Genomic DNA, 13,327 nt, shown 5'->3' on the forward strand with positions numbered 1-13,327 from the left:
ATTTAACATGGGGATTTCCCTGGTGGCGCCATGATTAAGAATCCTCCTGCCAATGCCGGGGACACAGGTTTGAGCCCTGGTCCGGGAAGATCCCACATGCTGCGGAGCAATTAAGCTCGTGCACCACAACTACTGAGCCTGCGCTCTATAGCCCGTGCACCACAACTGTTGAAGCCCGCGCACCTAGAGCCCATGCTCCGCAACAAGAGAAGCCACCGCAATGAGAAGCCCGCGCATCACAGCGAAGAGTAGCCCCCGCTCACTGCAACTAGAGAAGGCCCGTGCGCAGCAACGAAGACCCAATGCAGCCAGATAAATAAATAAATTTATTTTTTAAAAAACTTAACATGGAAATTAATGACTTTATGTTAAGTAAAAAAAAAAAAGGCACAGAAGGTCACATATTGTATGATTCTATTTATATGAAATGTCCAGAATAGGTAAATCCATAGAGATGGAACATAGCTTGGTGGTTGCCAGGGGCTGGGGGGAGGGGAGAGGGAGGAATAATTGCTTAATGGGGTACAGGGTCTTCTTTTGGAGTGATAAAAATGTTTTGGGGGCTTCCCTGGTGGCGCAGTGGTTGAGAATCTGCCTGCCAATGCAGGAGACACAGGTTCGAGCCCTGGTCTGGGAAGATCCCACATGCCGCGGAGCAACTAGGCCCGTGAGCCACAATTACTGAGCCTGCGCATCTGGAGCCTGTGCTCCACAACAAGAGAGGCCGCGATAATAAGAGGCCTGCGCACCGCGATGAAGAGTGGCCCCCACTTGCCGCAACTAGAGAAAAGCCCTCGCACAGAAACGAAGACCAAACACAGCCATAAATAAATAAATAAATTAATTAATTAATTAAAAAAAAATGTTTTGGAACTGGATAGAGGTGGTGGTTGCACAACACTGTGAATGTACCAAATGCCATGGAATTGTTCATTTTTAAATGTTTAATTTTATATTATGTGAATTTCACCTTGATTTTAAAAAATTGAAATTAATGAAATTTAATCGAAGTTACAACTTCAGTTCCTCCATCACACTAGCCTCAACCCAAGTGCTCAACAGCACTAGACTATGACATTGTACAACACGGGACCAAACTACTCTTATGCCGAGGCCAAGGCTTTTAAAATCATTTATTTCTGTGTTTACAGGACACAGCTTCCCAGCACTTACCGAAAGCTTTCAAGGTGAAGTGTCCCAGCTTATTTAAGCACCACCTGGCAGCCACTGAAGTGTCACGTCTCTATTTCACAAGAGCTAGCCATGAATCTGATTGCTACTGTTCCACGTGATTAGCACGTTTGGGGTGACAGATTGTTAGGTCCGTCACATTTTGGGGCATGTTGTGATTCTTTAATAGTTTCTCTGAAGGGCGCCAGGCATCCAGAAGCTTGTGGTCTGTGATAATGGTTTCCAGCAGCCTTCCCCTCCAGGTAGCCAGAGGGGAGAAGAGGAGGAGTTGAGTCACAGAGAGCAGGCCCTGTGCTAGTCGTGACACACATGAAAAGAGCAGTTTAAATGATTAGGGGTGTAAAACCTTAAGAAACCCCGAGGATGATTCATAAGACTCTGGATGATCTGGTGAGCTCACCTGGTCCGTCCCAAACGAATACGAGCAACTTGCTCTTTTCTTTCAGCTCCCCAGAGAGAAAGATCCACAACCATTCCTGTTTTCTCATTGCACTGAATCATACGTCTCAGGTGTCAAGAAGTGTTTCTCTAAGTCTTTCTTATCAAAACCTCTCCTCTTAGTTTATCTTTTAAACCTCCCAGCTAAGCCTGATTATCATTCAGTGATGGCTGTTCCCTGAATATCAGGACACTTTACCTGGAAATATCTCCTTAGCATTTTCTCATTTCTGATGCTTCTACACCTTAATATGATTATTCAGTTTGTAGACTGCCTGGACTTTTTCTTCTCTGTCTTTCTTGCTGCCCATTGCTTTTTCCGCCTCCACCCCTCTCCCCCTTTATCAGATTGGAGAGAAAAGTAAATCAAATTTTCACTGGTCAGTATTTTCTTGGCCAGTCCAGTAGTGGAAATGTAATCAAATTCTACCTTTCTAATACTGAAGTGAAAGCTATCACCATATATCTATACCTCTTATTTATTCATAACACAGACCGTGGGTAGTTGCTGACAAAAGTAATATCTTTCATGGATCCCTCAGAAGAAATGACAAATATTCCCCAATGAGCTGCTGTCCTTTCTATCTCTTTCAAGGTTAAACTTGGCTGTATGCAATGTCTTGCTCACAAAATTTTGATTGCAATTCATGGAAGTGTCCTATGGTTAGCATAACCAAAAAAGAAAAACATGGTGAGAGAGAAGGGAAAGCTAATGAAAGGATGCTGGGGGTATTTCGTGGCATCAAAAGGGATTCATGTGATTAGTTTGTTATTATTTTGTGGCTGAACAACTACAATTTAGAAAAGGAAGAAACCAAGGGTGATTTTTGAGAATTCAGTAGCAGCTCATGAACTTTTTCTCCAGAGTACTGCCATCAACATCACTTTGTTCCAGGTCTCCTCTTACCTCATTCCTTTTTATTTCCAATTTCAGATTCCTGGGAGAGAGCCCAGGGTGGGTCAGGAGAGCTTTAATAGACTTGATGCAAGAGAAAGATGAAACTAATGTTTAAGAGGGGTGACATTTGATTTGCTCAAATGAGATAAAATATGTAAGGCGAATTGTATTTTCCGAAGATGGCCACAACCACATCTCCCATCACACACACTCTTCTGCAAAGTGACCTTGTCACTCCCTCATCAAGAGTTGTTCTAGGGCTTCCCTGGTGGCGCAGTGGTTGAGAATCTGCCTGCCAATGCAGGGGACACGGGTTCAAGCCCTGGTCTGGGAAGATCCCACATGCCACGGAGCAACTAGGCCCGTGAGCCACAACTACTGAGCCTGCGCGTCTGGAGCCTGTGCCCCGCAATAAGAGAGGCCACGATAGTGAAAGGCCCGTGCACCGCGATGAAGAGTGGCCCCCGCTTGCCACAACTAGAGAGAGCCCTCGCACGAAACAAAGACCCAACACTGCCAAAAATAAATAAATTAAAAAATAAAAAATCCTTCCCTCTACTTTAAAAAAAAAAAAAGAGTTGTTCTAATCCCTCTCCTTGAATCTGGGTTGCCTTAATGGCTCACTTGTAATCAATGCAAAAAGATAATACCAGTGACAAAAGTGACAACGCTCTTTGTGTCCCATTATTAGGGTTGACAGACAAAATACAGGACACATGGTTAGCTTTGAATTGCAGATAGATGACAAATAATTTTCAGATAAACAATGAATATGTCCAAATGGGACATACTTATACTAAAAACTGTTGTTTATCTGAAATTCAAAGTTAACTGGGATTATTACGTTCTAATTCTGGCAGTCTTATCCAGTATCTATTCTCCCTTTCTTCCCTTTAGTAATAGTACCCACCCCCTACCGCAGGAGTTTTAGTCCAGATAGAGACTCTTTCCATGCCTCCCTTACACTAGCAGTGGTCATGGGACTAGTTCTTGTCAGTGAGTGGAAGTGAAGTGTGCCACTTCAGCGGCTTGCCCACTCAATTTCTCCCTTTCCCCCCTTCCCACAGGATTAAATGCTGATGCAGTGCTGGAGAGTCAGCTTAGACTGTGTAGATACAGACAGTACCCACCCCAGTATGGCAGAGCAACAACACAGAAGGAACCTGGGTCCCCATTCAGCTTCCTGGAGAAGAGCTGCCTAATTTCCTTGGACCATCTCCTACCTATGGACAAGAATGTGAGAAAGAAGGAAATTTCTAACTTGATTAAGCCCCTGTATTTTGGGGTCTGTTTGATACAGTAGCTTATTCATGAAATAATAGAGTTAGGATCACAGCACTGGGTCTGAAAGGCCTTACAGCTCCTGCCTACAATCTAGTCATTTGGAAACCCAACAAGATCCAGTTTCCATACATTCAGGAAGCCTGAGCTGGAAGCTTTTATCTGGATTTCCATGAGGTCTGGCAGCCTTTTGTGATCTCTGCCTTCCTCATTTCCATTCATATGCTTATAGTAGTAAGAGACCATCTGTTTCTTGACACCAAATCTCCTAAAAAAATTTCTCCCCTTTGATTCTGCAATTCTCATTTGTATGTGTCCTTTCTGTCTTCCCTGCTAAATGTGGGCTCCATAAGGACCAGGATTATTATCTCTCTCTCCACTGCTGTTTCATCAGCACCTAATGTGGTACCTGACACATAGGAGGTGCTCAATAGAAGATGGGTGGTTGGATGGAGAGATGGATGGATGGATGAAAAACTAGATTGTAGCTTATAGGAAGGAAGGCTTTATGGAATTTCTCTCTCAAGCTCTGAATTCCCTCTGTCTTGACATTCTCTGTGTCACTGTGGCATTTAAGTAGGCCACATTCCCTTTTTTATCTCTAGTTGTAGAGGCTTGCTTCAACAGGAGTGTTAAGTCAGGGAAATATGCCTTTAGGACCTTTGTTTTTAGTGTTTTCTATGATCTTACAACTTTCTTCCTAAGCACCCAGAGGCCTGATATTATGAACATTCTCTTTATCATAATCAAAGATTCCTTTCCTTGGCTCCTCTAGAAAACAGAGACTGAGACAGGATTAAAGTGCTAACACCTTATTTAGGAGGTAAAACCCTACAGAGGTGAGGATGTGGAAAAAAAAAAAAAGAGAGAAAGGAGGTGAGGAAAGATGCAAAGCAATGTGATGCACTTCCATGGTGGCCACTTATCCCAGTCATCCACGGCAGGATACTGAGGTTTGTTTGCTTGGCAGACAGTCTTTTCCAGAGGGGCCAGAGGAAAAACCACAGCTAAGAGCGGGTCTGCAAAGGGGAGGAAGGGGACGGGTTGTATCTGCTCCGCTCTCTCCCATCTCCTACTTCCCAGGGGTCAAGACTCATCACTTGGGAAACTAACTTCCCTACACTTCCTGGTTGTGTAACCTGGCACCTTGCAGCTACCCAGGCTGGAAATTTTCCATGATATGGCACTGCATCAAAGCCAGAGGTAGAAAGACAACTCAATGTGGGTAGGAAGCTGATCAGGAGAGAAGAAAGAAGATGGTAGTTGAGGGAATCAGGAAAGGTTTATAAGGTGCAGTTCCCCTGCATGACTCAGGCCCACTCATGCCCTTCCATAGGATAACATTAGGCCACCATTGTATCTGTAAGAGACACATTGCCCTTACTCTTTCCCAAAGAGAAGCGAAACAAGGTCAGTCAGATATAGAGCCTGTCTCAGGGAGGTGACAGTCACCAACTCCAGGAAGGCTGAGACAAGAGGATCAGTGACACAAGTTACAGTCTATGGTAGAAAGAATAATGCCCCACTCCCCAAAAGATATCCATGTCCTAATCCCTGGAACCTGTCAATATGTTATCTTACACGGTAAAAGGGGTTTTGCATGTGATAAAGTTGAGGACTTGGAGAAGGAAAGCATAGCCTGGATTATCCAGGTGGGCCCAAACTAATCACATGAATCCCTAAAATCAGAGAACCTTTTCCTGTTGTGGTTAAAGAGAAACACGACAACAGAAGAAGGGTCAGAGTGCTGCTATACTGCTGGCTTTGCAGTGGAGAAAGGGGGCCGCTAGCCAAGGAATGTGGGCAGCCTCTCAAAGTTGGAAGAGGCAAGGAAACAGATTTTCTCCTAGAGCCTCACAAAGGAAGACAGCCCTGATGACACTTGATTGTAGCTCAGTGAGACTCATGTTAGACTTCTGACCTAAACAACTCTAAGAAAATAAATTTGAGTTGTTCCACAAGCCACAAAGTTTGTGGTAATTTGTTACAGCAGCAGTAGGAAACTAATACACAGTCTCTACTGCTGTAGCTAGTCCTAGGGCCATAATTCATTTATCATCTCCCTCCTCTACTACCCATCTGGATTTCCCTCATCTTCAGCTAGTATTTTTGCTGGTCAGGGTGATTTGCCTGGTGGGGTGTCCAGACATTCATCTCCAAAGGGTGTGAGTGATTGTGTCCTTGCCAGGTCACAGCTACTGTAACTGCCCACTAATAGTCATCCAAAGCATAGAAGTATCTAGTGATAACAGTAGTGAATCCTCTGGGTTCCAGACATTCTCTATCCTGCCCCTGTCAAGTACAGTTGAACCCTGAACCACAAGGGGGTTAATCCACATACAATTTATAGTTGGTTGTCTGTATCCGTGGTTCCTATGGACTGGATCAGTACTGTAGGATTTACTATTGAAAAATATCCGAGTATGAGTGGATCCTTGCAGTTCAAACTCATGTTGTTCAAGGACCAACTGTAGCAGCAACCCTAGTAATCCCCCCTGGCAATCAGAACTGATTAACCCAGGTCATGTAGTAACTCCCTTCTCTGTCTGTTGGTTCAATGACATAGGAGCCCAAAGTGACTAAGTGCTGTCACAATGTGTACTTCAGTGGAACGCTCTCTGTGTCCCCCGGCTTAAGTGCTCCTCCAAAAATTAGAAACTCTTGCCCTAGAGAGCCCAAGGTTACAGGGATGAGAAGCACAGAATCAGCAAGTGGATCATTGAGTGTAATTTGAGAAAGGCATGGTCTCCATCCCTGTCACCATGGTCACTTTGTTCATGGGTCCATGTGCAAGCTATGAGAGCATTGGCCAATAAGCCCCACTGAAGACATAATTTCTTATTCTTTTTTTGTATAACCAGCATAACAATGCCTTACACATAGTAGTTAATCAATATTGTTGAATTTGAATTATCTATTCAACAAACATTTAGTGAGGACCTACAACGTGGTAGACAATGAGATAGGTTAAGACTGTCAGTTAAAAGTACCTGTCCTGTGTTGAAGCTCTTAGGACAAAACAACTGTCCCTTTATATGCCCTCATCCTTTTAGCCCCGATGCAGGCTGCCCTGGGAAGGGCATGATCTCAGGAGAGGCTGACCCTGAAGGAGCTGACAGCTGGAGGCCATCTGCTGACCGCACTCCTCACAGCTGGGCAGCAAGTCCTTCCTTGAAGAGGGATCTGAATGGAACATCTCTGTGTCTACCAGCGTCCACCTCTTGCTCTGCTTGCAGCCCGTCTCCATGTACTCTCCTCCACGGACTGGCTCCTCCATGGCCCCGTGTGTGTCTCTTCTTGAGGGAGAACTTGGAAACAGGAATTAGTGGGCTGAGCCACGGCCCCTGCTGCTGCAGTTGGTCTCAAGGCTACAGTTGGTCCCCATTCTCTTCGTCCTCCACTACCTGGTCTGGATTCACCTCCATCTCAGCTACCACCTCTGCTGGCTTTGGTGTCTTAGCTCGTGATGTGATTCAGACCCTTATCGCTAGAGCTTAGCAGGCAGGAAGTTTATTAGAGAAGACTCTCAGCACGACACCTGTGGGACAAGTGAAGGAAGCAAGATGGGACAGAGAGAGAAGTTGTGACATAGTCATAGTGAGATTCCAGCTGACCCCTCAGGGAGCTCTGAAGCTGGGCTTACCCTTCAGAGCTGTCCCCATCTGGGGCCAAGAGGACTGGGCCTTTTCTGCCCCGGGGAAGTGGCTGTGACACTGGGTAGGATGGCTTTCTTCTGCTGAGGGCGACTCCCACACAAGGCTGACAGCTGAGGGCTGGTGACGGGGGTGTGTCAGCTGTGACAAGTGCCCTTCAGTCCCGAAGGGGGACTGCTGGTGCCAACCACAACAGCCCCATCTGTGTCCAGGACCCAACACTTGTCTCTCCCTGTTGCAGTCTCAAACTTGGCATCAGTCAGTGTTTCTCACTGACCCCTCTTTCCAGGATTTGTTACTGTAGTAAAATACGCATAACAGAAAACCTACCATCTTAACCATTTTTAAGCGTACAGTTCAGTATCGTTAATTATATTCACAGCATTGTGCAACCAATCCCCGGAATTTTTCATCTTGCAAGGCAAACTCAATAGCCAGCCATTAAATAACTCCTCATTCCTCCTTCTCCCCAGAGCCTGGCAACCACCATCCGGCTTTCTGTCTTTAGAAATGTGACCATTCTAGGTACCTTATATGTGTCTTTTTGAGACTGTCCTATTTCACTTAGCATAATGTCCTCAAGATTCAACCACGTTGAAGCACATACCAAAATTTCCTTCCTTGGTAAGGCTGAATAATACCCCAGTGTGTGTATATACCACATTTGGTTTATCCATTCATCCGTCAATAGATACTTGTGTTGCTTCCACCTTTGGCTATTGTGAATAATACTGCTATGGATATGGATATACAGATATTTCTTCAAGATCCTGCTTTAAATTCCTTTGGATACAAAGCCAGATCTAAGATGTTTTTATCCAAGATGTTTTTAATCCCTCATTGGCTTAACTCCTTCCAGATCCAGACAGAGGTGAGGATGAACCACCCACTGTCTTCTTAGGGAGACAAATTTTATAAATCAGAACATCTCCAAGGTTTGTTAATCACAAACAGGACTTTGAGAAACAGTCTCTATGTTGAAAGAAAATAAGGTTAAGAGGCAGGCAGGGGGCCAGCTCATTACCATGCTGAAGCTGATGAGGGTGTCTTTGTGATGATGAGGGGAAAGCAGGGGCTGACAAGGGAGAGGCAGACCCTGGGATGGGAGGTTGGGTAGAGTTTTAAACAATTTTGCCAAGAAATGAATAGTGCATCATTTTGTTGGCCTGGTTGTTTTAGGCTAAGCAATACCTGAGATTTCAAACAGCAAGAATGAAAAGTACATTTTCTATGAATTTTAAAAACAACTTGGGCTTCTTGTCTAACACCTATAAATTTGGACGAACACATACACTCAAAGTTTATTTCCTCTGTTTTCATTAAAGTTAAATCCAATCTGCATGACTCAAGCCAAAAGTTAAAAGCAGCATCAGATGTCTTTTGAGCTTTTCTTTACCCCAGGTAGCCAGCTGAAATAAGAAAGTGATAAAAGTAAACTTAAAATTCAGAACTCATTTTCTTAAGGAAATTCTCTACACTGCAACTCACCCACACAGAGCTGTGTGCAAGTGGATAATTGATACTGAATACATTAATGGCAAATCGTATGCATGTTTCCTAAAATAAACAGAACTGTACCATGGTGGTTGGGAAGGAGGCTTAAAAAATAAGTAACAGTAAGAACTCCCTACCGCAAAAGATTCATTTTTTTAAAGCATTTTTTTTAATTAATTAATTTTATTTATTTATTTTTGGCTGCATTGGGTCTTTGTTGTTGCGTGCAGGTGTTCTCTAGTTGTGGCGAGCGGGGGCTACTCTTCATTGTGGTGCGCAGGCTTCTCATTGCGGTGGCTTCCCTTGTTGCAGAGCACAGTATCTAGGCACGTGGGCTTCAGTAGTTGTGGCACAGGCTCAGTAGTTGTGGCTCATGGGCTCTAGAGCGCAGGTTCAGTAGTTGTGGCGCACGGGCTTAGTTGCTCCACGGCATGTGGGATCTTCCCCGACCAGGGCTCGAACCCGTGTCCCTTGCATTGGCAGGCGGATTCTTAACTACTGTGCCACCAGGGAAGCACAAAAGATTCATTTTTAATCATCATTTGAAATAATGCCAGTTGACTATACTAGACACTCCCAAGAATGTGCTCTGAAAAGACCAATCAAACCTAAAAGTTATGTTGTTACGGTGCAATATTTAGTGAGCTGTAGGATAACTAAAGTTGTTAACTGTATCCTCTCGGGACATCCCCATCTTTATGAGAGCAGTTGTATGTGATACTATACATGTTCTCGGTTTTGTACAATGATTCTGTACCTTAAATGACTTCCCCGGTCATTTCAAGGAGAAAAAGAAATTGACAAAACAAAACAAAACAAAACAAAAAACTCCAACACATCTCTGATTTTCTCCATAGCTCTTCCTTTAATTGGCTGAAACATGGACAAATCTAAAACCCCCTTTCTCTTATTCCCTTTAGCAAGATGAGATTATCTATAGTTTTCAAAAGAAGCTTCACTAGTAAACACAGGAAGTACCAAAAGCAAGAAAAGAAAAAAGCCGAGTTGAAAAATACAGGTTTCTGATTTTCTGATCCTATAAAATCTTGCTAGCTTACTGAGACAGCTGGCTCTGATCTGACCCCCTGATCAAACAATTTCCTTGCTTAATTTTTCCACTGTTTCTCCTCTGGCCTCTTCCTCTCTCTCCTATATTTGCACCCACCCAAAAGAAGGTCTCACTTACTCAGAACTTCAAAGAAAAAGTGAATGGAGGGTAATTGAAGTTAGTGGCCAAAACCTGTGTGAACAATGGACTTTCCACTCTTCTCTAGGTGGCTTTGACATAGAAAGGCTTCCCATCCCTAAGAAATGGTCATGAATTCATTTCCTAGAGTAACAGTTTGTGGTAATTCCTCATTTGGAATATCTATTACACAAGAATCTAATGAGCATCCTTAACCCAACTTAAATCCTGGAGACTTAATCTTAGCTTTAAAGTCAAATTCCATTTGTATGGGAAAAAAAAAGTAATTTTTTTTTTTTAACATCTTTATTGCAGTATAATTTCTTTACAATGGTGCATTAGTTTCTGCTGTATAACAAAGTGAATCAGCTATATGTATACATATATCCTCATATCCCCTCCCTCTTGTGTCTCCCTCCCACCCTCCCTATCCCACCCCTCTAGGTGGTCACAAAGCACCGAGCTGATCTCCCTGTGCAATGTAGCTGCTTCCCACTAGCTACCTATTTTACATTTGGTAGTGTATATATGTCAATGCTACTCTGTCACTTCGTCCCAGCTTACCCTTCCCCATCCCCATGTCCTCAAGTCCATTCTCTACGTCTGAGTCTTTATTCCTGTCCTGCCCCTAGGTTTATCAGAACCATTTTTTTTTTGATTCCATATATATGTGTTAGCATACGGTATTTGTTTTTCTCTTTCTGACTTACTTCACTCTGTATGACAGACTCTAGGTCCATCCACCTCACTACAAATAACTCAATTTCGTTTATTTTATGGCTGAGTAATATTCTATTGTATATATGTGCCACATCTTCTTTATCAATTCATCTGTCGATGGACACTTAGGTTGCTTCCATATCCTGGCTATTGTAAATAGTGCTGCAATAAACATTCAGGTACATGTCACATTTGAATTATAGTTTTCTCAGGGTATATGCCCAGTAGTGGGATTGCTGGGTCATATGGTAGTTCCATAAAAAAAGTAATTTTTATCATGGAAGTCACAGCTGTCTTTGATATAAAATTGTATCCTTCACTTTTCACTGTCAAAACTTTCCACAGCTGAAACAAACCATCCGGATCTATCTGCAGACATCTCAAAGAAGGCCAGTTACCCTAATAACCTAAGTGTTAACAGGGCAAGAACTTTCTGGAAATGTTTCACTACATGTTGACATATATGACCATTATAGTGGGTGAGCTTAGGTCAACACACACTAACTTCTGTTTCTATGGTTAATTATAATAGAGATAAGGCAGAAGAGACTAATGAAAAGCTCTTTTGTGTATCATTTATTCATATTTGGATGTTCACCATGGCCACATCCAAGCCATCCTAGCCCACCTCCCCAGTTTTTTAAAGGTGTCCAGAGAGCCTGTAAACTCAGTAAATGATCCCAGAGTCAGGCAACCAACATTTTCTGAAAGTTTTCTTTGATGTTTAATTAAAACCCTCAGTGCAATTAGCGAACAATTGATCACCACTGTGATGGTTAATTTTATGAGTCAACTTGACTGGGCTAAGAGATGCCCAGATAGCTGGTGAAACATTATTTCTGGGTGTGTCTGTGAGGGTGTTTCTGGAAGAGATTAGCATTTGAATCAGTAGACTGATAAAGAAGTTTGTCCTCACCAATGCAAGTAGGCATCACCCAATCCACTGAGGGCCTGTACAGAATAAAAAGGCAGAGCAAGTCTCTGTTTGCTTTTTTCCACTTGAGCAGAGCAGCTAGGACATTGACCTTCTCCTTTTTTTTTTTTTTCTTGGCCACACTGTGCGGCACCCCGACTAGGGATCAAACCCATGCCCCCTGCAGTGGAAAAAAGCGGAGTCTTAACCACTGGACCACCAGGGAAGTGCTCATTCTCAGGCTTTTAAACCTGAGACTTAACACCAGCAGCCCTCCCAATTCTCAGGCCTTTGGACTTGGACTGAATTACACCACCAGCTTTCCTGGTTTGCCAGCTTGCAGACAGCAGATCGTGGGACTTCTCAAGTCTCCATACTCAAGTGAGCCAATTCCTATAATAAATCTTCATATCTCTGGTTAAATAATTCTATTCATTCACATTTTCCAAGATATATTTACCAATTGTTTGAACATATTTTGTGATATTCTGAACCATCCGCTAGTTTTGGCATCTTACACTGACTTAAAATTAGAAAGCAGCAAAGTGAAAGGTGGCTAGTCCATCTCTTTGCTTCAGGTCCCCTGGACCAAGCCTAGTTTGCTCCAAAAGAAACAATGTCTGTCCTAGGCTCAGACCAGCTCCCTTTCATTTTACTCTTCCGCACCTGCCCCAGAACTACCTTATACTTACTATTCAGCAGCTCACCCACACCTGGAAACCCCTAATTTAGCCCAAGAATTTCCCTAGTCTCACCCAAAGTCCTGCAACTCTCATAAAACCCCTTGAATTCACACAAGAGCAAAAGTTATCTTTCTGTAATGGCCCAGAATTCTTTCAAGAGACAGTAGAGAAAACAACAGACCTTAGAGGTGCCACCAAATTGGCCTCATATGACCCAAAGGTTTTTTCCCTATTGGCCAATCTCAGTCAATTAAATTCTACAATTTGAGAGCATTCCTTTGGATGTTGGAAATAAATTTTCAGGAAGGTTAAAACATACACACGTGGGCTTTCCTGGTGGCACAGTGGTTGAGAATCTGCCTGCCAATGCAGGGGACATGGGTTCGAGCCCTGGTCTGGGAAGATCCCACATGCCACGGAGCAACTGGGCCCGTGAGCCACAATTACTGAGCCTGCGCGTCTGGAGCCTGTGCTCCGCAACAAGAGAGGCCGAGATAATGAGAGCCCCACGCACCACGATGAAGAGTGGCCCCCACTTGCCGCAACTAGAGAAAGCCCTCACACAGAAAGGAAGACACAACACAGCCATTAAATAAATAAGTAAGTAAGTAAGTAAGTAAATAAATAAATAAATCCAAAGTTTAAAAAAATACACATGTGTAATGCAGTGTCATCATCAGTCATGACTTCATTGGCATCAATTTCTCATATTGGCTACAGTGATGACCCAGCCAGTCCTTAGGAACTTGTGAGCTGGGTTATGAGAAGGCCAGAGCTTGGGGTACTGCCTGTGGGGTTGCTGGCTTTGTCTTGCCAGAGTACAAAATCCTGCGGGTGTGGGGTGCCTGGAAGCAGAGGGAGGGGCACCAA

General features: G+C 43.5%; 1 long non-coding RNA gene across 1 annotated transcript; it reads left to right on the forward strand.

Moving 5' to 3' along the window:
- The first annotated feature begins 7,502 nt into the window (after positions 1–7,502).
- On the forward strand, positions 7,503–13,045 carry LOC309639548. Its single transcript, XR_014251728.1, has 2 exons — positions 7,503–10,424; positions 11,128–13,045. It is a non-coding gene; the product is annotated as an uncharacterized lncRNA (long non-coding RNA).
- Positions 13,046–13,327: the final 282 nt, after the last annotated feature.

Source organism: Balaenoptera physalus (genome assembly GCF_965194825.1).
Source record: "Balaenoptera physalus genome assembly, chromosome: 12".
Taxonomy (NCBI): Eukaryota; Metazoa; Chordata; class Mammalia; order Artiodactyla; family Balaenopteridae; genus Balaenoptera; species Balaenoptera physalus.